The 22359-nt window shown below is 37.6% G+C and overlaps 1 pseudogene; it reads right to left on the bottom strand.

Moving 5' to 3' along the window:
* Nucleotides 1-1650: 1650 nt before the first annotated feature.
* On the bottom strand, nucleotides 1651-2172 carry LOC116582219 (annotated as a pseudogene).
* Between the last annotated feature and the right edge of the window lie 20187 nt (nucleotides 2173-22359).

Below are 22359 nucleotides of genomic sequence, written 5' to 3'. Positions count from 1 at the left end.
GACTAATATTCTATCTACATTTAAATTAGGGACCCTTATTTATATTGATATAGAACAAGACAATGGCTTTTTTGTTTTCTAAATTTGTCTGCCAGAATTAGGTACTAAATAATAATACATTATCAGTTGCTAAATCTGTCAAGGAAAGTAGTTTTGTATGTGTGTGTTAATAGACACTCACTGGAAAAATTTTGTTTTTCTCTATAACAAAAGTAATTTTATCTCATTTATACAATGCTTATTAAGGGATAATAGCCTTCGAGGTTTGTGCCTAGTCATGTCAGAAACCTATAGTTGAAAAGTAGTTATAGTAAGGAATTACACTAATTTTAGAAAAACATTCAATAAACTTGAACAGGTATTTTGAAAAATAATATCTGAAATGAATCTTATTTCAACATATTATAGTTTCAATAAAAATTAATGTTACTCTTCAAGTACTGGTGAATGAAGAAGGCTATGTTATGCACCTATGTTTCCACAATCTAAATTTCAAAGGCACTTTCTGTGAATCATCTGAACAGAAGGGAAAAAAAGAAGAAAATAAAAGTCACAGAAACCCTTCAAGTGCATTTTTTCCTTGAATCTGAGCATGCGCCAATTAGTTTTCCAGAATGATTATGTTAATGATAGCTAGTCAAATCGCTCATTTTAGATTGTTCTCTTAGTGACAGAAAACATAAATCTGCTTAGATAATTGAACTTCAAAGACAGTTGATCCTCAAAATGCTAGCCTCGCTTTAGCATTTTTTGAAGTCATCAAAAAAAGAATAGAAGATTCAAAAAATATGGTCCATTTTTTCCTCCTTCCTGAAGAAATGAAAGGGAAAGAAAAGATGGTAAGTCTAATGTGCAACCCATATTAAACAATATATTATGAAACAGTTCTTTAGAGTAATCCCCTTCCATAGCTTCTCTGGAACAGTATATTTGCATGACTTCACTGAAAATTCCAGTTCAAGAAGTTCTTGTGATACAAAAAGAAAAGTTGTTGCTACCTAATGCTTAGAGATGTAATGTCTAAGGAAATGTTCTGTACTCCTCAACTCAGGCTGTACCAAGGGTTTGAGATCTTTGAGTTTTTCCACTTTTTAAAATAACTGAACTCAAAGGACATCTAAACTTAGTGTAAACCACAGTAGGGACAGTGAAATTGTAGGTTAATGTACTTACTACAGTACCCAAACCCCTACAGTCTAGTTGTGTATGTGTGTGGGGGGGGAGGATAAACTTTATTTCTATTCTCAAACTTTTACAACTTTGCATAAGTTGTAAGAGTTTGAGAATATCCTCATCCCTACCTCAGAGATGGTGAAAAATAGAAGTGATCCACCCTCATGCACAACACAGTGAATTTTACTGTTTCCTCCCCCTACTTTGGGGAAGAGAGGTCACACTACAAAATTTTAGAGACACCCCAAGGCTGGCACTTTGGTATAGAAAGGATTTGGTCCTATTCCTTGCTGGCTTATGATACTAAAAGGTACATAAAGTTGGTTGCTCAAACCCTCTGGGCTGAGGTAGGACAGAAGGTGTACAGGATGGTGGTCTGGAACAGAAGAACAGAGCATAGGTCTGGGCTCAAGTACTTGTTGACAGTGGTAAGTGATCCTAGGTGGCTGCTAGGGTGGCTGAGGGCAGCCTGAGTGCTCAGACTGGGTGGATGCTGCTCTAGTGGCCATCTTCTGCCTAGTCCACTAACTCACTGATCTAAAACCAAAGCTGGATCTCCCTCTGGGCCCCCTTCACATAGTCTCTGATGTGAATGCTGAAGTACCCTCCCAAAGACCCCTCCCTCATGTTGGGAGCAGCCTCAGCAGAATTGGTGTGTCCTGTCATGGCCCTTGAGGAGTAGACCACTTTGGGGCTTTCCTAGACCATGGCTCCCATAGGTCCGTAACTCATGTAACTGCTGAGGGCTGGATAAAAGGGCTTCCTTTTCAGATCATGGTAGTGCTCAGCAAGGACTCTTGCTGGTGCCTTCAGCATATTCCTTCCCACTAGCTTGAAGCCCCCTCCACTCCAAGTACAGGATGACATCCCCAACAAACTGTTGCTGCACTCTATCTGCTTTCACTGCAACAGGGTCCACACCCTGGTCCAGGAGAACCCTCTGGACTTGGGGCATGAAAGTAGTCTTTGTAGTGCTGCATTCCCCAAGAGGTGGACCATGACTAGCTACTGATGAGCATAGAATGGAGCACAGGCAACAAAGCCCTTCTAGTCTAGTTTCAATTTGATTTGACAAAACATAGATTCTGAGTTTGATGCTTTCTTTCATTTATATAATGAAACTAAACCAAACTTCTTTAGTTTATTTTGCCATTATTATTTAGTATTGGTATCTGTTGAAGTCCATTATAATTAGAGGTGGTTAATATTTAAGTGAGCATTATTTGTTAATGTAACATGAAATATTGTTATTGTTAAGAAAGAAGCAGAGGTAAGGCATGCCTAGGTGGCTCAGTAGGTTAAGTGTCTTTCTTCAGCTAGGTTGCCATCCCAGAGTCTCCAGATGGAGCCCCATGTCAAGCTTCCTTCTTAATAGGGCATCTACTTCTCCCTCTCCCTCTGCCCATCCCCCTGCTCCTTCACTCTCTCTCTCTCTCTCACACTCTCTCAAATAAATAAATAAAATCTTCTAAAAAAGGAAAAAGATTTGAAATAAGACTCTAAGTAACTATTGAATGTTTAATTTTTAAACATCCTCCCACCTCAATATAGGTTATAACTAAAAGGATTGTACCACTTGAGCATACATAAGAAAAATTTCTATTACCATATTTTAGCTATAAAGAGTTGTGCTTTTCCCTTGGGATGTGTCAATGACTCTCAGTCAGTCGAGTATTGGATTCTTGATTTTCACACAGGTGTTGATCTCAGGGACCTGTGATGGAGCCCTGTGTTGGGCTCCATGCTCAGTGAGAACTCTGCTTGAGGATTCTCTCTCTCCTCCAGCCCTCCCCCCAATCTTTCTCTGTCTCTCTCTTTCTCAAGTAAGTAAATAAATCTAAAAAAAAAAAAAAAGAAAGTTATGTTTTTCCCTCACTATCTTTTAGACTTACACAAACAGAGGGGGAGGATTTCCTCTTCCACATGTAAAGACCTTGGAAATCAATACTCCATCCTAACAACAGGTAAAAACTGAATGGACTGAAAAATTAACAACTCTTAGATCCATAAAAGATGGGAAGACATAAGGAAAATTACTGCCCCCAACAAAGAAGAGACAGAGGAGAGGCAAATAGAGGGAGTTCTAGTTTACTAGAGCTGAGACTGTCAAGCAGAAGCCACCATGGGGACCACTGCAGGGTAAGAAAAACTTAACTAACAAATTGCTAAAAGTTCAGTATAGATAACTCTGGGAATGTTAAATTCTAGGGGGACTGGTCCTAAAGGAGACCCACGATATTGTGAAATTCATCTCCAGGAGCTTGAGTAGGTGCCCACACAAATTATCAGAGAAATAGTCCCTCCTACTCTGGCAGTGCTTTGGAGGAAGGAAGGCTTTTGAAATATGCCAGAGCACTCTGTTCTTCTTGACAAGTGATGCTTTCAAGGAAAACTAGTTAATAAAGCTTCACTTGCAGGAATATTATCACAGCCTAACAGATCTGGTAGGAGGGAAACATCCAATTCTAACCCACTGTAGTCATCCTATCACACCTAAGGGTGGAGAGAAAAAAACTGAGAAACTCTTACAAAGTTCATAGTTCAGAGATATAGGTGCACAAATAGACTGAGACATAATTGTAGGACTGTGGAATGCTTTGCATTCCTTCACACCTTACAACCAATTTGCTAAAGGCTGTTATACCAGTATCATAGGTTTTGGACCAAAGTGTCTTCATTCTTATTGGTTTCCATGAATTGTTAAAGTTCTTCTTTGATTTCCTGGTTGATCCAGACATTCCTTTTTTTTTTTAAGATTTTATTTATTTATTTGACAGACAGAGATCATAAGTAAGCAGAGAGTCAGGCAGAGAGAGGGGGAGAGGGGGAAGCAGGGCCCCTGCTGAGCAGAGAGCCTGATGTGGTGCTTGATCCCAGGACCCTAGGATCATGGCCTGAGCCAAAGGCAGAGGCTTTAACTCACTGAGCCACCCAGGTGCCCCTGATCCAGACATTCTTAAGCAAGGTGGTCTTAGGTCCCAAGTGTTTGAATTCCTTCCAAACTTTTTCTTGTGGTTGAGTTCCAGTTTCAAAGCATTGTGGTCTAAGAATATGCAGGGAATAATCTCAATCTTTTGATATCAGTTGAGCCCTGATTTGTGACCCAGTATATGGTCTATTCTTGAGAAAGTTCCATGCTTGAGAAGAATGAGTACTCTGTTGTTTTAGAGTGGAATGTTTTCTATATATCTATGAGGTCCATCTGGTCCAATGTGTCATTCAATGCTCTTGTTTCTTTATTGATTTTCTGTTTGGATGATCTATTACTGAGAGTGGCATGTTAAGGTCCCCTAATATTAAGTGTATTCATATCAATATGACTCTTTATCTTAACAGTTGTCTTATGTAGTTGGCTGTTCCCATCCCCAAATATTTACAATTGTTAGATCTTCTTGGTGGATAGACCCTTTAAGAATGATGTAGTGTTCTTCTTTATCTCTGACTATAGTATTTAGTTTAAAATCTGATATGAAAATCACTACCCCAGCTTTCTTTTGAGGCCCATTGGCATGAAAGATGTTTCTGCATCCCTTCACTCTCAGGCTTGGTGTATCCTTAGGTTTCAAATGGGTCTCTTATAGACAACATATGGACAGATCTTGTCTTTTTGTCCAATCTGCAACCCTGTTGCCCTTTTATGGGAGTGTTTACGCCATTCACATTGAGAGTGCTTATTGAAAGGTGTTTTTATTGACATCATGTTGCCTGTGAAGTCCTTGTTTATATAGATTGTCTATGTAAATTTCTGTTCTATGACACTCTTGGGTTCTTTCTTCTTTTATAGAACTCCCCTTTAATATTTCTTTTGGTGCCAGCTTGGTGGACACATATTCTTTTAAGCCTTGCCAGTCTTGGAAGCTCTTTGTCTCTCCATCCATTTTGAATGTCAGCCTTGCTGTATAAAGTATTCTTGGCTGCATGTTCTTCTCATTTAGTGCCTTCAATATGTCTTTCCAGCTCTTTCTGGCTTGCCATGTTTCTGTGAACAGGTCTGACATTATTCTGATGGACCTTCCTCTGTATCTAAGGAATCTCTTTCCCCTAGCTGCTCTCAAGAGCTCTTATCTAAAATTATGATTCATCAGTTTCACAATTAAAGTGTCTCAAGGTCTTTCTAGATTCATGGATCTTGGGGGGAGACCTTTCTGCCTCTAGGACATGAATGCTGGTTCCATTCCCCAGATTGGGAAAATTTTTATGGAGAATTTGTTCAACTATGTCTTCTTGTCTTCTCTCTTTTTCCTCCCCTTCAGGGATCCCAATAATTCTGACGTTGGAACATTTCATGGCATCATTTTTTTTACCCTAATTCTGTTTACATGGCTTCTAAGCTGTTTGTTCTAGGCCTCCTCCTCATCCTTCTTCTCTATTAGTTTGTCCTCTAGAACACCAATTCTATCTTCTGCCTCAGTTACCCTACCTGTTAAGTAATTTAGATTAGATTGGATCTAATTGATAGCATTTTTAATTTCTTCCCGGGTGGCTTTCACTTCTACCCTACCCTTCCTTAATGTTGTCATTAATTATTTTCTCCAACCTAGCCATTGACTGGATAATTGTTACCCTAAATTCCCTTTCCAACATACTGTTTATGTCCATATCCAGTAGCTCTCATGGAGAGGGCACAGTCTCTGAATTTTTCCTCTGTTGGACATTCCTCCTCCTAGTCATTTTGTTGAGAGGTGGTTGAGGGGATATGTAGCGGAACATATCAGGCATAATCCAGGCAAGGTGCACCCTGGAACACTTCTAAGCAATCAGAAGTCACCAGCAAGACAAATGAAAAGAGAAAAAAATGTGAGAGAGAAAGAGAGAGATAGAAAAAGAGAGAGAGAGAGAGAAGACCCAGGCAGAATGGGCCCCCAAGGTAAGATCTGTAAGATATACAAACAAAAACACTGACAAAATAAATGATAAAGAAAAAAAAAAGAACCCAGCCAAAATGAACTCCAAGTTTAAGATTTATATAATACCAGAACCAAAACAAATACACAGAAACACTGACAGAAGGAAAAGATGGGAGGGTGGTTATAAATCCTCAGTGTGGGTGGAGAAGGTTATTTTGATTCTTCCTGGGTGTATCTTGATATCTTTGTTAAAGGACTCAACTTTCCAGAGATAAAGAGAGATTAAAACTGGTTTATATATAGAGGTAGTATTGACTAGGGAAAGAGGATTACCTTGAACCTTATATTTATATGTATATTAAAAAAATAGAAAAGCAAAAGAAAAACACAGGTTTATGTATGAAAAAAGTTCAAGTTGAAAGGTTATTATGGAATATATTGTATTGAACCTCTCGTTGTAATGGTAAATAGGTTAAAAAAATGTAAAAGAACAAGAATAGTGAGAAAGAATTAAAAATAAAAGTTGTATCTATGAAATACACAGGTTTTGGGGCAATACCAGGAGCTTAATATCTCATTTTCCCCTGATATTGGGGTTTTACAGTTTTATGGCGACCCTGTGGTGGTTGTTCTCTTGTTAATTCAGCTGGCTTTCTGAGGGAGGGGACTGCCTTGTTGTTTTTCAGTCAGTCTCGCTTGGGTTGAGTCCTCCTGCTCCGTATCAAGGGGCTGGGCTCTGTGGAAACAGGTTTTTCACGCTTTTGTTCTCTGGAGGTTTTTGTTCTTTGATGGCTTTTTGCAGCTTTTTAGAGGTTTAGTGGAGAGCAAACTGCGCCAAGACCTCCATCTCAGAGAGCAGCCTCAGTCAGCTCCTCTCTGCGTATTCCAGAGCACCCTCCTTCTGCAAACTCCACTGAGCCATGCAACCTCCCCCAGACAGTGCATGCCCACAGCTGCCATCTCAGGGGTTGCCCAAAGTACCTGCTTGTCTCTGCACCCCCGTACCATTAAAACCATGAGTGATATTGGTCCAGGGATCCCACTTCCAGTGGCTGCCTTTGCCGGGACTGCTGTCTGGGGTCCAGACTGCCCAAGAGATTGCAACCAGAGATGGTGCACTGAGATTTTCAAGCCTGGGCTGGGAGTGTTTAGACTCTGGGCCAGTTCTAGAGACCATTGGCTAGTGGCCACCTGGAGCTTTCTCAGGGGAGGCCCTGGTCACAGTGTGTGTGCAGAGTGCAAAAGTCTTCGGTACTAGAGAGCACTACCTGGTGTCTACACCAGACTCCCTCACATGTGCCAGGAGTGTGCCTAGCCCAGTGCTGGTGCAAGCAGTGGTTGCCGGCGGTGGCCATCCTGGGTCCGTGGGCTTAGGCCGATGTGCATGATCACCCTATTCTGCCAGTTGCCCCTTAAGATCTTTGGCTCTTTTTGAGTGCCATACTCAAAAATTAACCATACTCCAAGTTAATGCTGTTCCCTAATCATAGGGCACTCTTGTATTGGGGTGTTCCTTTCCAATGAGTTGCTTCTGGTGGCTCCCTTCCTCTTCTGTTTATCCTGCAATATCAGTCCTATCATTTCCAGTATGCTTTACCTCTTCACTGGAGTCTTCTGCCCCCATGGATATCCAGAAGTGTATAATCCTACATCTCAGGCTGATTTCATGGACGTTTAGAGTGTTCTGTTAGATAATTAGCTCACTTTAGGGGACAAATTGAAACAGGGTCTCCTACTTCTCCACCATCTTGCCCCCATGATATAAACAAACTACTTTAGTGAAAAGGAAAATGATACAGATTAGAAATGCAGATCTACACAAAGAAAGAATATCAAAGAAGGAATAGGAAGATAAAATAAATTTTTCTTATTCTTGATTAACTGACAACCATCTGTTCAAAATAACACCAACAATGTATTTAATTATATATGCTTAAGTATATATCTTATGGATATATATGCCTATGTATACTTATACCTAAGTGAAATGAATGACAGTAATTATAGAAGGGACAGGAAGAAATAATCAGGATTATTTTGCAATTATAACATGATCCATGATGTATGGGTATACAGTCATTGGAAAGTGGTTTGGATTAGCTGTGAATGCATATTATAAGCTCTCTAAGATAAACACTAAAGAAAATAAAAGAAGGACAACAACGATAACAACAATAGTAACCACCACCAATATGCTATGAAAGGAAAGAAAAGAAAATCATATAAAATGCATCTTTGATGAATGTAGGTTTTCAATATACATAAATTTGAATTTGTGATTTTTTTCTTTATTTCTAGGGAATTTTGTTTTCCATGAGAGAAATATTTGCTTAACTTCTGGTCATAAACGTATTATACTTTTTTTCTTTTAGAAACTTCAAGTTTCTGTCTTTTAAAATTATATTTATGATCCATCTTATATTAATTTTTTGTCTCTAATGTAGGATCAAGGTTCATTATTTCCCATAACTGTATAGAATTCCCAGCAATATTTAATGACTGCTGAAGACTTTCTTTGAATCTTTTTGGTATTTATATCAAAAAGATATATAGGCAGTTCTATATTCTTTTTCATTATTCTATCTAGTGTTATGCTGGAACAACACTGTTTTAACTACTGTAGATTGAAAATGATTCTTAATGCTAGTAATATGAATCCTACACCTTGATTCTTCTTTTTCAAAATTGTTTGGCTATTCTGTGTCCCTTGCTTTCCCAAACAAATGTAAGATTCAATTTGTCAAATGCTAAATAATTGGTTGTGAGGCTTTTAACTGGAATTATATTGCAGTGATGGATAAATTTAGGGGAATACATTTCTTTTTTTAATACTTATTTATCTGAAAGAGAGGGAGAAGCAGAGAGCCCACACGGGTGGCAGAGGCAGAGGGAAAGGAAGAGAGAACCTCAAGGTGACTACACAGTGAGCCCTGATCCCAATGCCAAGCTCCACCTCATGACCCCAAGATCACAACGAAGCTGAAACCAAGAGTTAGGACACTTAATTGACTGCATCACCTGGCTGCTTTAGAGGAATTAATTTTTTTTTTTTTAGATTTTATTTATTTATTTGACAGACAGAAATCACAAGCAGGCAGAGGCAGGCAGAGAGAGGAGGAAGCAGGCTCCCCGCTGAGCAGAGAGCCCGATGTGGGGCTCGATCCCAGGACTCTGGGATCATGACCTGAGCTGAAGGCAGAGGCTTAACCCACTGAGCCACCCAGGTGCCCCCAGAGGAATTAATATCTTAACAGTACTGCCTTCTAGTCCACAACACAGTATTTTTCTCCATTTCTTTAGATTTTCTTTCATTTTTCTCAGCATTGTTTTCTAATTTTCAGTGAAGATTCTTACACTTCTTTTTAAATATTTATTACTAAATATTTCATTATTTGGAATTATCTGTCTGAATTTTATTCAAGATTTTTTAAAAATTGTTTTCTGCTATTGGAATTGATTTTTGTATAGGCATGCCTTGTTTTATTTTGCTTAACTTTATTGTGCTTTGCATATTTTGCATTTTTTACAAATTGGAAGTTTGTAGCAACCCTGCATTGAGCAAGTCTATCAGCATCATTTTCTAAGAGCATTGGCTCACTTTGTGTCTTTGTGTCATATTTTGGTAATTCTCACAATATTTCAATCTTTTTCATTATTATTATACTTATTATGGTGCTCTTTCATCAGTAATCTTTACTATTACTATTTGCAATTGTTTTGGGGTACCACAAATTGCACCTGTGTAAGACAATTTGATGGTCAATGTTCTATGTGTTCTGACTGCTCCACCTACTGGCTGTTCCATCTATCTCCTCCTCAGGCCTCGTTCCTTCAGACACAACCTACTGAAATGAGGCCAGTCAACACCCCTACAAGGGTCTCTAAGTGTTCAAGTGAAAGAGTCACATAGCTCTGTGAGGGAGGCATGTCAAAAGACTAGACAGACGAAAAGCTAGGCCTTTTGTACCAAGCAGTTAGCCGAGCTGTGAGTGCAAAGGAAGAATTCTTAAAGGAAATTAAAAGTGCCCTCAAAAGTTGTCTTAACTCTACTCTACTTGTGCTTTGTAAATGGAACAACAAAGCCTGAATGGTAGCACATCTGTTTACAATATGGTTTACTGAATATTTTAAGCCTACTGTTGAGATCTACTGCTCAGAAAGAAAAAAAAAAAAGGTTTCTTTCAAAATATTACTGCTGCCATCCAAGCCACTCTGAAAATAGCATGGAGTTTCCCTAGGATGTTAAAAATAGAGCTACCCTACAACCTAGGAATTGCACTACTAAGTATTAACCCAAAGATACAGATGTAGTGAAAAGAAGGGGTACCTGCATCCCAATGTTCATAGCAGCAATGTCCACAATAGCCAAAATGTGGAAGGAGCCAAGATGTCCTTCAGCAGATGAATGGATAAAGGAGATGTGGTTCATATACACAATGGAATATTACAGAGTCATCAAGAAAGACAAACATTTGCATCAACATGGGTGGAACTGGAAGGGATTATGCTAAGTGAAATAAGTCAAGCAGAGAAAGACAATCATCACATGGTTTCATTCATATGTGGAACATAAGGAATAGTGAGGAGGACCACAGCGGAAGGGAGGGAAAACTGAATGGGAAGAAATCAGAGAGGGAGACAAACCATGAGAGACTCTGGACTTGGGAACTAAACTGAGGGTTACTGAAGGGGGGTGTAGAGGGATCGGATAACCAGGTGATGGGTATTAAGGAGGGCATGTGTTGTGATAAGCTCTGGATGTTATACACAACTAATGGATCATTGAACACTACATCAAAATCTAATGATGTACTATATGCTGGCTAACTGAACATAATAATAAAAAAATTAAACTAAAATGAAATAAAAATGGTCTTGTTAAAACAATTTTTAAAAATAGCTTGTGGGAAAAACAAACAAACAAACAAACCCAAGATATTATTGCTCATTGACAATACACCTGGCTACCTGAGAGCCCTGATGGAGACATACAATGAGATGAATGCTATTTTCATGCCTGCTTACACAGCATCCATCCATTCTGCAGTCTATGGATCAAGGAGTAATTTTTACTTTCAAGCCTTATTCTTTAAGAAATACATTTTGTAATGCAATAGCTGCCATCACTAGTGATTCCTCTGATGGATCTGGGCACAGTAAACTGATAACTTTCTGGGAAGTATTCACCATTTTAGTTGTTATTAAGAACATTCCCGATTCGTGGGTAAAGGACAAAATACGAACATTGATAGGAGTTTGGAAGAAGTTAATTCCAACCTCCATGGGTAACTTTGAGGGATTCAAGACTTCACTGGAGAAAGCAACTACAGATGTGGTAGAAACAGCAAGAGAACTAGAATTAGAAGTTGAGCCTGAAGACAGGACTGAATTGCTGCAACCAAATGATAAAATTTGAATGGATGAGTAATTTCTTCTCATGGATAAGCAAAGAAAGTGGCTTCTTGGGACACCTGGTTGCCTCAGTTGGTTAAGCTTTTGCCTTTGGCTCAGATCATGATTCCAGGGTTCTGGGATCGAGCACCATGTTGGGCGCCCTGCTTAGTGAGGAGCCTGCTTCTCCCTTTCCTTCCGCCTTCCTCCCCCTGCTTGTGTGTGCCCTCTCTCTTTCTCAAGTTAATATAAAAATTTTTTTTAAATAAAAAAAAAGAAAGAAAGTGGCTTCTAGAGGTGTGGCTTCTACTCCTGATGAAGATACTGATAAAATTATTGAAATGACAATAAAGGGTTTAGAATATTACATACACTTAGTTGATAAAGAAGAAATAAGCTTTGAGAGTATTGACTCCAATATTCAAAGAAGTTCTGCTGTGGGTAAAATGCTAAAACCAGCCCAGGCTCCAGCAGCCGCAACACTGAGTCAGCAGCTATCAGCATCAAGGCAGGAACCTCCACCAGCAAAAATATTACAACTCATTAAAAAGCTCAGATGATGGTTAGCACTTTGTAGCATAAAGTACTTTTTAATTAAGACATGTACATTGTTTTTCAGACATAATGGCTTTGCACACATAATAGACTACACTATAGTGTAAAAATAACTTTTATATGAACTGGGAAAGAAAAAGTGCATTTGATTCACTTTATTCCAATATTTGCTTTATTGTGGTGGTCTGGAACAAAGCCTGCAATATCTCTGAGGAATGCCCATATCACATACATGTGATCTTGTATCCTATGACTTTGATTCTTTCATTTATTAGTGATAGTAAATATTTGGTATTCTAGATTCCTTGGGGTTTTCTATATAAAAGTTTTGTGAACAGAGACCATTTTGTATCTTTCATTGTAATGTATATGCCACATTTTTCTTTATTGGACAACTACAGACTCCAGTAAAATATTAAATAAATATATTAAGAATGACATTTATGCCTTGTTCCCATTCTTAGGGAGAAAATATTGAAAAATTCATCTTTGAGTATAATATTAGTTGTGTGTTTTCATATGTACTATAACCAGTCAATCATATTGAAGAAGTTTCCCTCTATTTCTAATTTTGGGGGTTCTGTCCATGAACAGGTATTGAAAGGTATCATATGCTTTTTTATGTATATCAACATGTTCATTTGGTTTTATCTATTATCTGTAAATGAAATAATTACACTGATTGATTTTTAAGTGTTAAACTACTCATTTTTTCCTGAATAAATCTCTGCTTACTATGATATGTTATCTTTTTTCTTTATTGATGGATTTGTCCTATTGATATTTTGTTTATGACATTTGCATGTATGCTCATAAAGAATAAAAGACTGTCATTTTTTTTTCTTTTAATACCTTTGCTAGAATTTGGTACCAGGCCTACCTGGCCCTTTTTAAGGGCTATTAGGGTCTTATATTTCTTATAATATCAATTTTGATAAATTGTGTATTTTAAATAATTTCTCCAATTTATATCTAAATTGATTAATTTATTGGCATGAAGTTTGTAATATTTTAATTTGGTAGAATCTGTAGTGGTATCTTTTTTTCCTTGTTACTGGTAATTTGTTTTTTTCTTCTTTTCTTGAAAATGTTCTTATGGTTTTATGAATTTTATTTGAATTTTTAAAGAACTAAAGTTTGAGTGTCTAAACATTTCCATTGCTGGCAACTTTTTAATTGGCTCTTTCTCTTGTCTTTATTATTTCTTCTTTCTATTACATTTGGGCTTAATATAGTCTTTATTATTTAGATAAAATGTGTCTTTTTAAAAATTTTTAAAATATCTTATTTCTTTGTCAGAGAGAGAGAGCACAAGCAGGGGAAGTGACAGGCAGAGCAGGCAGAGGGAGAAGCAGGCTCCCTGCTGAGCAAGAAGCCTGATGTGCGACACCATCCCAGGACCCTGGGATCATGACCTGAGCCTATGGTAGACATTTAACTGACTGAACCATCCAGTATTCCAAACATGTCTTATTTTTTAAAAACTATATTCAACGTTATACATTTTCTCCTTGGTGCTTGCTTTTGGCTTTATTCCACAAATTTTGATATGGTATCCTTTCATTATAAATCACTAAGCATTTTTAAATCTTTTTCTTGTGTTTTGTTTTTTAAATTATTTAGAAAGTATTTAATAAATAGTTGTATATTTTCTAGTTATCTTATTTTTATTGACTTATCATCTAATTCCATTTTGGTAGCAGAACATATGACCTAAAATCTCAAACTTTTAAAATGTATTGAGATTTGTTTTATGATTCAGCATATGTTTAATCTTAGTTAAATCTCCTTGTGCACTTGTAAAAGGCAATGTGCATTAATGCATATCATTCTGATGCATTTTGAGCATTATATTTCCTAAATATTCTAAATATATTTGCATTTTTAAGCAGTATGTATGTTATCCTCCAAGTTCAAATTGATATTGCTATGTCTGACCTGAACTCTACATATTTTTGAATGTGTTGTTCTTTTATATACTCACATTTTTTCAGTTCTATGCTTCTCATGCTTTTTCTAAGATTCATATTGATGTATTTTCATTTTTATGTAGCACATAGTGAGTGGTTGATATAAAATTTGTCTAGTGAAAAATTACTCAGAAGACTGTATTATAATAATAACAACTTTAAAATATACTGTGTAAAAAACTCCATATGTTGAGATGTTGAGTCGGGTGGCACAATTCTTAAATTTAAGCCAAAATGGTTCCTCATCTCAAAATTATAGTTTCAAAAATTAAAATCTTCCAATAATTTTGGCTGGTATAGCAGACTAGTATTGATAATACCTTATATCCATATACATTTGCAATTTCTGACTTCTCTTACTGTTAAATTGGTCAGATGACACATTTTGACCAATGGATGTGAGCAGAAGAGACTGTGGGATTAAGACATTTAATTATTTGGCTTGCCTCCACCCTCTTCTCTCTCTTTGGCCTAGAAAGACATCATGGGACAACTCAGGCCATGATAAAGCCAACTACAAGGTGGACACAGCCTTTACCACATACAAATCTGATATCAATGAGACATAGACTTCTTTCATATTAAAATAATGAGATCATTTGTAATATAGTTTGGCAAGATTTACAGGGTGTTTTATTATATCCAATCTGTAAATTTTCATAATTCTATAATCCTATCTTCTGTAGTTAAAAGAAAATATAGCAACTAAGCTTATAAAATATATTTCCAGATTATATTTTGCTTTTATCTTAAAACAAAACAGTGAGTTGCAAGGTATTACACATAAAGGTAATATTATTTTTATTAACATATAATGTATTGCTAGCCCCAGGGGTACAGGTCTGTGAATCATCAGGCTTACACACTTCCCAGCACTCACCATATCACATACCCCCCCAATGTCCATAACCCAACCACCCTCACCACAACCACTCCCCCCAGCAACCCTCAGTTTGTTTTGTGAGATTAAGAGTCTCTTACAGTTTGACTCCCTCCCAATCCCATCTTGTTTCATTTTTTCCTTCCCTGCCCCCCAAACCCCCCACTCTGCCTCTCAAATTCCTCATGTCAGTGAGATCATATGAAAATTGACTTTCTCTGATTGAGTTATTTGGCTCAGCATAATACACTCTAGGTCCATCCACATCATTGGAAATGGCAAGATTTCATTTCTTTTGATGGCTGCATAGTATTCCATTGTGTGTGTGTGTGTGTGTGTGTGTGTGTGTGTGTGTGTGTGTAAAATTTCCTCTTTATCCATTCATCTGTTGATAGACATCTAGGTTCTTTCCGTAGTTTGGCCATTGTGGACATTGCTACTATAAACATTCAGGTGTACATTCCCCTTCAGATCACTACATTTGTATCTTTAGGGTAAATACCCAGTAGTGCAATTGCTGGGTCATAGGGTAGTTCTATTTTCAACTTTTTGAGGAACCTTCATTCTGTTTTCCAGAGTGGCTGCACCAGCTTGCATTCCCACCAACAGTGTAGGATGGTTCCCCTTTCTCCATATCCTCGCCAACATCTGTCATTCCCTGACTTGTTCATTTTAGCCATCCTGACTGGTGTGAGGTGGTATTTCATTGTGGTTTTGATTTTGTATTTCCCTGATGCTGAGTTATGTCAAGCACTTTTTCATGTCTGTTGGCCATCTGGATGTCTTCTTTGCAGAAATGTCCGTTCATGTCCTCTGCCCATTTCTTGATTAGATTATTCGTTCTTTGGGTGTTGAGGTTGATAAATTCTTTATAGATTTTGGATACTAACCCTTTATCTGATATGTCATTTGCAAATATCTTCTCCCATTCTGTCAGCTGTCATTTGGCTTTGTTGACTGTTTCCTTTGCTGTGCAAAAGATTTGATCTTGATGAAGTCCCAATAGTTCATTTTTGCCCTTGCTTCCCTTGCATTGGGTGATGTTTCTAGGAAGAAGTTGCTGCACAGAGATCGAAGAGGTTGCTGTCTGTGTTCTCCTCAAGGATTTGAATGGATTCCTGTCTCACATTGAGGTTTTTTCATCTACGTGGAGTCTATTTTTGTGCGTGGTGTAAGAAAATGGTCCAGTTTCATTTGTCTGCATGTGGCTGTCCAATTTTCCCAACACCATTTGTTGAAGAGGCTGTCTTTTTTCCATTGGACATTCTTTCCTGCTTTGTCGAAGATGAGTTAACCATAGAGTTGAGGGTCTATTTCTGGGCTCTCTCTTCTGTTCCATTAGTATGTGTGTCTGTTTTTGTGCCAGTACCATATTGTCTTGTTGACGAAAGCTTTGTAATAGAGTTTGAAGTCTGGACTTGTGATACCACCAACTTTGGCTTTCTTTTTCAACATTCTTCTGGCTATTTGAGGTCTTTTCTGGTTCCATATATATTTTATGATTATTTGTTCCTTTTATAAGAAAAAATTGATGATATTTTGATAGGGAGTGCATCAAACATGTAGATTGCTTTAGGTAGCATAGACATTTTCACAATATTTGTTCTTCTGATCCATGAGCATGAAACGTTTTTCCATTTCTTTGTGTTTTCCTCAATTTCTTTCATGCGCACTTTATAGTTTTCTGAGTACAGATATCTTTGCCTCTTTGGTTAGGTTTATTCCAAGGTATCTTATGGTTTTGGGTACAATTGTAAATGGGATGGACTCCCTAATTTCTCTTTCTTCTGTATTGCTTTTGGTGTATAGAAATGCAACTGATTTCTGTGCACAGATTTAAAACCTGACACTTTACTGAATTCCTGTATGAGTTGTAGCAGTTTTGGAGTGGAGTCTTTGGGTTTTCCACATAAAGTATCACATCACCTGCAAAGAGTGATAGTTTGACTTCTTCTTTGCCTATTTGAATGCCTTTAATTTCGTTTCATTGTCTGATTGCTGAGGCTAGGACTTCTAGTATTATGTTGAATAGCAGTGGTGATAGTGGACATCCCTGCCATGTCCCTGACCTCAGGGGAAAAGCTCTCAGTTTTTCCCCCTCAAGAATGATATTTGCTGTGAGTTTTTCATAGATGGCTTTGAGGATATTGAGGTATGGACCCTCTATGCCTACAGTGTGAAGAGTTTTGATCAAGAAAGGATGCTGTACTTTGTCGATATGCTTTTTCAGTATCTTAGAGAGTATTATATGGTTCTTGTTCTTTCTTTTATTAATGTATTGTATCACGTTGATTGATTTGCATATATTGAACCAACCTTGGTTGTGGTGAATAATCCTTTTAAGGTACTGTTGAATTCTATTGGCTAGTATTTTGGTGAGAATTTTCGCATCTGTGTTCATTAAGGATATTGGTATGTAATTCTCCTTTTTGATGGGGTCTTTGGTTTTGGGATTAAGATAATGTTAACCTCATGAAATGAGTTTCAAAGTTTTCATTCCATTTCTATTTTTTGGAACAGTTTCAGGAGAATAGGTATTAATTCTTCTTCAAATGTTTGGTAGAATTCCCCTGGGAAGCCCTCTGGCTCCGAGTTTTTGTTTGTTGGGAGATTTTTGATGACTGCTTCAATCTCCTTACTGGGTATGGGTCTGTTCAGGTTTTCTGTTTCTTCCTGGTTCAGTTTTGGTAGTTTATATGTCTCTAGGAATGCATCCATTTCTTCCAGAGTGTTGAATTTGTTGGCATATAGTTGCTCATAATATGTTCTTATGATCTTTTGTATTTCTTTGGTGTTTGTTGTAATCTCTCCACTTTCATTCATGATTTTATTTATTTTGGTCCTTTTTCTTTTCTTTTTGATAAGTGTGGCCAGGAGTTTATTAATCTTATTAATTCTTTCAAAGAACCAGCCCCTAGTTTTGTTGATTTGTTCTATTGTTTTTTTTTTTTCATTTATATTTCATTGATTTCTGCTCTGATCTTTATGACTTCTCTTCTCCTGCTGGGTTTAGGCTTTCTTTGCTGTTCTTTCTCCAGCTCCTTTAGGTGTAGGATTAGGTTGTGTACTTGAGACCATTCTCATTTCTTGTAAAAGTCTTGTATTGCTATATACTTTCCTCTCAGGATTGCCTTTACTGTGTCCCACAGATTTTGAACAGTTGTGTTTTCATTATCATTTGTCTATGAATTTTTTCAATTCTTCTTTAATTTCCTGGTTGACCCATTCATTATTTAATAGGATGCTTTTTAGCCTCCATGTATTTGGGTTCTTTCCAACTTTCCTTTTGTGATTGAGTTCTAGCTTCAGAGCATTGTGGTCTGACAATACGCAGGGAATGATCCCAATCTTTTGGTACCGGTTGAGACCTGATTTGTGACCCAGGATGTGATCTATTCTGGAGAATGTTCCATGTGCACTAGAGAAGAAGGTGTATTCTGTTTCTTTGGGATGGAATGTCTGAATATTTCTGTGATGTCCATCTGGTCCATTGTGTCATAAGGCCTTTATTTCCTTGTTCTTTTGTTTGGATGATCTGTCCATTTCAGTGGGGGGGGTGTTGAAGTCCCCTGCTATTATTGTATTATTGTTGATGTGTTTCTTTGATTTTGTTATTAATTGGTTTATATAGTTGGCTGCTCGCATGTGAGGGGCATAGATATTTAAACTTGTTAGATCTTATTGGACAGACCCTTTGAATATGATATAGTGTCCTTCATCATCTCTTATTTTAGTCTTTGCCTTAAAATCTAATTTGTCCAATATAAGGATTGCCACCCTAGCTTTCTTTTGATGTCCATTAGCATGGTAAATTGCTTTCCACCCCCTCACTTTAAATCCGGAGGTGGCTTTGTGTATAAAATGAGTTTCTTGTAGACAGCATATTGATTTTTTTAAAAATCCATTCTGATACCCTTTGTCTTTTGATTGGGGCATTTAGCCCATTTTCATTCAGGGTAACTCTTGAGAGATATGAATTTAATGCCATTGTATTGCCTGTAAGGTGACTGTTACTGTACATTGTCTCTGTTCCTTTCTGATCTACTACTTTTAGGCTCTCTCTTTGTTTAGAGGACCCCTTTCAATATTTCCTGTAGGGCTAGTTTGGTGTTTACAAATTCTTTTAGGTTTTATTTGTCCTGGAGACTTTATATCTTTCCTTCTATTTTCAATGATAGCCTAGCTGGATATAGTTATCTTGGCTGCATATTTTTCTCATTTCATGCTCTGAATATATCATGCCAGTTCTTTCTGGCCTGCCAGGTCTCTGTGAATAAGTCTGCTGCCAATCTTACATTTCTACCATTGTATGTTACAGACTTCTTGTCCCAAGCTGCTTTCAGGAATTTCTCTTTGTCACTAAGACTTGTAAATTTTACTATTAGATGACAGTGTGTGGACCTATTGTTATTGATTTTGAGGGAGTTCTCTATGCTTTCTGGATTTTGATGCTTGTTCCCTTTGCCATATTAGGGAAATTCTCTACAATAATTCGCTCCAATATATCTTCTGCTCCCCTCTCTCTCTCTCTTCTTCTTCTGGAATCCCAATTATTCTGACATTGTTTCATCTTATGGCATTACTTATCCCTTGAATTCTGCCCTCATGATCCAGTAGTTTTTGTCTCTCTTTTGCTCAGTTTCTTTATTCTCCATCATTTGGTCTTCTGTATTACTAATTCTCTCTTCTGCCTCATTTATACTAGCAGTAGGAGCCTCCATTTTTTTTATTGTACCTCAGTAATAGGTTTTTTAATTTCAACTTGGTTAGATTTTAGTTGTTTTATTTCTCCAGAAAGGGCCTTTATTTCTCTAGACAAGGTTTCTCTAATATCTTCCATACCTTTTTTGAGCCCAACTAGCACCTTGAGAATCATCATTCTGAACTATAAATCTGATATATTACCAATGCCCATATTGATTAGATCCCTAGTCTTCTTTCTTTCTTTCTTTCTTTTTTGTGGTGAGTTTTTCTGCCTTGTCATTTTATCCTGATAAGAATATGTGAATGAGGGAATAAAGTACAAAAAGGGTGTCAAAGACCCCAGAAAAATGTATGTTAACCAAATCATAAGAGACCCCAAATGAGGGGGGAACAGAGTAAAAATAAAGTAAAAATATATATCTATAGATATAGGTAGAGATATGACTGGTAAACGGAACAGAGCCATCCACTTATTTTTCTGTGTATTTTGGTCTCTTAGAAGAAAGTATCTTCCAAAATTTTAAGGAAAAATATATATATATATACACAAAATATGGGCAAACACAATGAAGGGGTGGAATATGACTGTAAATATGAAAATTTTTTAAAAATTCTATAAAAGGATTGATAAGATAAGTTGGTTGGGAATAGAAAGAAAAAAACTGTGGAGAGAATTTTCTCAGTCTGGAGACTAGAACAAAACCCTCTGTTAGATTCAGGGTATATTTTGATCTTTTAGAAGAAGTTGTATCCCAAAAGTTTTTAGAAGGAAAAAACCCTATACATGTGCAAAAAAAAAATAAATTTAGATACAATGATGGATAAAATATGACTATAATAATGAAGGTTTAAAAAGATTTTTTCAGAAAGGTATTGTTAAGATAAACTTGTTAAAAATGGTAAAAGAGGAAAGAGGAAAAGTTGAAGAAAATTAGAATAAGAAAAAAATTAAAAATTTAATTACCTTGAAAGAATTAAAGAATCATGGGGAGAAAGCCATGCATTCCATGCGTTGCTTTCCCATCCTCTGGAATTCTGCTGTTTTTGATCAGTGATCTTGGTCTTAGCTGGATGTTTTTCCTGATCTTCTGGGAGACTGCCTGTTGCCATGATTCTCAAATGTCTTTGTCCAAGGCGGAATTTCCCCGCCCTTGCCAGAGGCTGGGCTAATTAATGTGCTGGAGTTCGCTTTCAGGAACTTTTGTTCCCTGAATGCTTTTCATAGAGCTCTGGAGGATGGGAGTGAAAATGGCGGCCTTCCAGTCTTCAGCCTGGAGGACTCAGGGACCCACTCCTCAGTGAGCCCTTGGAGAAAAGTGCTCAAACACCTTTCTCCTTGGTCTCCAGCTGCACTCTGAGCTCACTCAGCCTGTGACCAAGCATTTCTGTCTCTGACACACAGCCCTGTTTGGAATCTCTATGCCCAGCAGATGCCTGCTGCTCTGCTCTTCTGGTGGTTCTCCCCCTGATCTTCCACTTGTGGGGTCCCTGCCCAAAGAGCAGTGGCCTGATTGTGCCACAGATGACAGTTTAAGGTATTCCTGAGCAGAAAACTCACTCCTCAGCTCCATCTTTGTAGCTGGCTTCCCAGCTCTAATATCTCGGAGCTCTGTTACCCTCAGACACCCTTGATCCTTCTGTGACCCCATGGGACCTGAGACCACACTGTCCCTGTGAGGTCTCCACCACTGCTTAGGCTCTGGAGTGATGCCCCTCAGTAGAGCAGATTTAAAAGTTTCAATTTTGTACTCTTCTGATCCACCACTTGCTGGGAGCCAGCCCCTCTTGCTGTGTTCTATCTTCACATTGCTTCGTATTCATTTCTCCACACAACCTACCTTTTGAAAGTGGTCCATTTTCTGTTTCTAGAATTGCTGCTCTTCTCTTTGATCTCCTGTTGGGTTTGTAGGTGTTTGGAATGGTTTGATAACTACTAAGTAAACTCCTACAACCTGATGTCATCTCAGTCTGCTACACCTCCACCATCTTGATCTTAAGACAATATATTTTTATTATTTGTTTGTTTTAAAGATTTCATTTATTTATTTGAGAAAAAGAGAGAGAGAGCACAAGCGGGGGGAGGGGGCAAAAGGAGAGGGAGAAACAGGCTCCTTGCTGAGCAGGGAGCCCAATGTGGGGCTTTATCCCAGGATGCTTGAAAGCAGACATTTAACCAACTGAGTCACCCAGGTGCTCCTAAAGGTAATGTATATTTTTATAGATTTATTTTAATCTATATTTTTTATTTTATATTTTTATTTAATCTATATCTTTACAACACACTGAATGCACTAAGTGTTTGATGAATGTTAAAAAGTACTCATTATGTGTGATCACAAAGACTGAGGCTTCTGTTTATATAAATCAGAATGACTAAGATATAGTGTGTCCTCCCTAAATGTTAACAATTATCTTCTCAATTCTATAAAATAAAGAGCTAGAATTTAGCATGCTCAACTTATTTTTTTAAATTTATTTTTTATTTATTTTCAGCACAACAGTATTCGTTATTTTTGTACCACACCCAGTGCTCCATGCAATCCGTGCCTTCTATAATACCCACCACCTAGTACCCCAAACTCCCACCCCCCGCCCCTTCAAAACCCTCAGATTGTTTTTAAGAGTCCATAGTCTCTCATGGTTCACCTCCCCTTCCAATTTCCCCCAACTCCCTTCTCCTCTCTAACTCCCCATGTCCTCCATGCTTTTTGTTATGCTCCACAAATAAGTGAAACCATATGATAATTGACTCTCTCTGCTTGACTTATTTCACTCAGCATAATCTCTTCCAGTCCCGTCCATGTTGCTAGAAAAGTTGGGTATTCGTCCTTTCTGATGG

Source organism: Mustela erminea, chromosome X (genome assembly GCF_009829155.1).
Source record: "Mustela erminea isolate mMusErm1 chromosome X, mMusErm1.Pri, whole genome shotgun sequence".
Taxonomy (NCBI): domain Eukaryota; kingdom Metazoa; phylum Chordata; class Mammalia; order Carnivora; family Mustelidae; genus Mustela; species Mustela erminea.
Note: the sequence above shows the minus strand (reverse complement) of the source record. Positions and strands in the feature narration are given on the sequence as shown.